This window comes from Oryza sativa, chromosome 3 (assembly GCF_034140825.1).
Source record: "Oryza sativa Japonica Group chromosome 3, ASM3414082v1".
Taxonomy (NCBI): domain Eukaryota; kingdom Viridiplantae; phylum Streptophyta; class Magnoliopsida; order Poales; family Poaceae; genus Oryza; species Oryza sativa.
This window is the reverse complement of record NC_089037.1, coordinates 10539713-10543789: the sequence shown is the minus strand read 5'-3', so window position 1 is coordinate 10543789 and position 4077 is coordinate 10539713.

Genomic DNA, 4077 nt, shown 5'->3' with positions numbered 1-4077 from the left:
AGCTAGCTAGCTGCATCTAAGGAGATTATTACGACCGATATTAGCTAGCTAGGCAAGGCAAGGAGGAAAGCAATGCCGGCCGGTGGGTGGGAGCTCAAGGGTCAATGTCAGGAAATAATTGGTGCTCGAGATCGAGAGGACGAACAAAATCGACTAAACGGGGAGGTTTAACAGGTGATGAAGCAAGATCTCAGTAGGTGAAATTAGCTGTTTAAGCTATAGTAGCTAGCTAGCTAGGAACAGCGTGGGCGTGCCGCGTGCATATGCGTGCTGATCCGATGACCAAAGAACCAATAATCCGCGATGTGTGTGTGGTAGCCATGCATATGCATTGACATGTAAGAATGGTCAATAGTCATCTCTAATAGTCATCCATGTCTAACTGAAAAAAGGGCGGAGCTAAGAAACTATGACGCCGAGCTGATGTGTTTTTGACTTTGTCTATCAGGGGTTGTTCACTTTGTTTCTAAAATTAACAATCTAAACATTGTCAAAATCTTCACTATCAAATCTCTCATTCACGAAAACTTTATAAAAGTAACAAACTAAATACAACCTACACATCTCAACCTTGGTAAGGTTGATTTAGGCATCAAAGCATAAACAACCCCTTATTACATTCGTCCTAAGATATAAGCATTTTTGATTAAAAAAAATAGACTAGGACATTTCTAACTACGAATGTAGACAATCACTTGTTTATATTTTTTTTTCTATGCCCACACATAACTACGAATGTAGACAATCACTTGTTTTTATTTTTTTTCTATGCCCACACATATTAACAGGAATTTAGTGAGATTAGTAATAAATTTCTGATTTTTGCCTCTCGAAGCATGTATTAGGGAACACATTTCTAGGGTAGGGGCGGGTGTCGTGTTACGTGTGTATTTGTGTGTGTGCATATGATGTCTCCTGTATAATGAAGTACTCTTTTTTTATATTTCGGAACGGTGGAAGTAAGATTTTTCTCAGTATGTTGATCAGATTTTATTTTTCAGATTAACTTACCCGATAATTAGTGGCAAGTGTTACGTTGTGATGTCAATTAGTAATTACCACCTTTTTTCTATCTCAATGAGTCCTTTTAGGTTGTTGGGTTGATACTTGTGTTTTTTTTAATCGAAATTGAAAATGACTTGTCAGTTGTAACCCTCATAGCTGTGACTACACCAGCAATTATTCCACTCTTTTAAAAGTTGGTAGTTTTTCTTTATTATGTATGTTTTATAACCCAATGTCATGGCACATATACACACATTACGTGTCTGGATTGCTGGCTTAATGCGTAGTAGATGTTTTCTTTGATTTGTATATGACTTTTGGTTGCAACATTCCTGACAAAGGACTACACTAACAAGTAAACCACGCTTTTAGGAAAAACAATTTCATCTTGTATTTTATTCCTTTGTGGACTAATAGACGACATGTCTACATTATTGTCATTTTTCTTTGAAAGTCAATATATAATTTGACACCTTTTCCGCCCAAAGAATAAATACTACTACAAAATTTTCTCATTTCGGTTGCGACCTGAATTAAATTCCCAATGGATACAGGCCGGAAGCTTCCTGATCTGCGATAATTAATCCTCATCACGACATCGTAGCCAGCCGTCTCTGTACAAATATTGATCAGCAATGTCGTGAGCAACTTACGACCTCGTCCCTTCCGACAAACTCTTGTCTTTTTCCTTCCGCTCCCTCCGTCCTAGAAAAACAAGTATTGGATGTAACACATTCTAATACTACAAATTTAGATATACTTCTGTACAGATTTATTGTACTAAGATATGTCACATCCAGTTCTAGAATTTTTTTTTTATGGAAGGAGTATATAGTAGTAGAGTTTTTTTCCCCTTGCAGGCTGTGTGCGTGGTATTGTTCTCCATGGACAAAGTATTTCAATTTTTAAAACGACTTGGCAGAGTGTGTTTTATTTCATAGTGTCCACATGGCAACTTCTGTGATACACTACAAAGCAGTACGTTGACTGTTTTCAGTCGACTTTCCGTCACCGATCGCAGCTGTATATTCGCTCGATCGGAATAAAAGGGAACTGGAATCGAGGTTAGTTAGGACCGGGGGTGTTGGCCGACGAATCTGCACTACTGATCTCCAATCTCCACTGACTTTTGTCTTAAACTAATCCTCTTCGTTCTCCTCTCACGGTCAGCATCAAGGCTAGCTAAGCTAAAAGCTACAGCCATGTTCTGAGGTTGCAACATGGCGATCAAGCTAGCTAGCTAGCTGCATCTAAGGAGATTATTACGACCGATATTAGCTAGCTAGGCAAGGCAAGGAGGAAAGCAATGCCGGCCGGTGGGTGGGAGCTCAAGGGTCAATGTCAGGAAATAATTGGTGCTCGAGATCGAGAGGACGAACAAAATCGACTAAACGGGGAGGTTTAACAGGTGATGAAGCAAGATCTCAGTAGGTGAAATTAGCTGTTTAAGCTATAGTAGCTAGCTAGCTAGGAACAGCGTGGGCGTGCCGCGTGCATATGCGTGCTGATCCGATGACCAAAGAACCAATAATCCGCGATGTGTGTGTGGTAGCCATGCATATGCATTGACATGTAAGAATGGTCAATAGTCATCTCTAATAGTCATCCATGTCTAACTGAAAAAAGGGCGGAGCTAAGAAACTATGACGCCGAGCTGATGTGTTTTTGACTTTGTCTATCAGGGGTTGTTCACTTTGTTTCTAAAATTAACAATCTAAACATTGTCAAAATCTTCACTATCAAATCTCTCATTCACGAAAACTTTATAAAAGTAACAAACTAAATACAACCTACACATCTCAACCTTGGTAAGGTTGATTTAGGCATCAAAGCATAAACAACCCCTTATTACATTCGTCCTAAGATATAAGCATTTTTGATTAAAAAAAATAGACTAGGACATTTCTAACTACGAATGTAGACAATCACTTGTTTATATTTTTTTTTCTATGCCCACACATAACTACGAATGTAGACAATCACTTGTTTTTATTTTTTTTCTATGCCCACACATATTAACAGGAATTTAGTGAGATTAGTAATAAATTTCTGATTTTTGCCTCTCGAAGCATGTATTAGGGAACACATTTCTAGGGTAGGGGCGGGTGTCGTGTTACGTGTGTATTTGTGTGTGTGCATATGATGTCTCCTGTATAATGAAGTACTCTTTTTTTATATTTCGGAACGGTGGAAGTAAGATTTTTCTCAGTATGTTGATCAGATTTTATTTTTCAGATTAACTTACTGGTTTATATGTCGTTAATCGAGCATATAAACATACACTAATTAGTGGCAAGTGTTACGTTGTGATGTCAATTAGTAATTACCACCTTTTTTCTATCTCAATGAGTCCTTTTAGGTTGTTGGGTTGATACTTGTGTTTTTTTTAATCGAAATTGAAAATGACTTGTCAGTTGTAACCCTCATAGCTGTGACTACACCAGCAATTATTCCACTCTTTTAAAAGTTGGTAGTTTTTCTTTATTATGTATGTTTTATAACCCAATGTCATGGCACATATACACACATTACGTGTCTGGATTGCTGGCTTAATGCGTAGTAGATGTTTTCTTTGATTTGTATATGACTTTTGGTTGCAACATTCCTGACAAAGGACTACACTAACAAGTAAACCACGCTTTTAGGAAAAACAATTTCATCTTGTATTTTATTCCTTTGTGGACTAATAGACGACATGTCTACATTATTGTCATTTTTCTTTGAAAGTCAATATATAATTTGACACCTTTTCCGCCCAAAGAATAAATACTACTACAAAATTTTCTCATTTCGGTTGCGACCTGAATTAAATTCCCAATGGATACAGGCCGGAAGCTTCCTGATCTGCGATAATTAATCCTCATCACGACATCGTAGCCAGCCGTCTCTGTACAAATATTGATCAGCAATGTCGTGAGCAACTTACGACTAAAAAAGCGACCATTGCCTGCATCATTAGGAGCACGATTGCGCAACATATCTAAAACCTGCCATATCATATTAACACTTAACGTGAGTCACGACGGAATTAACAAGTCCGTCTTTTGGAGGATCTGTATCGTCCAGGATTTT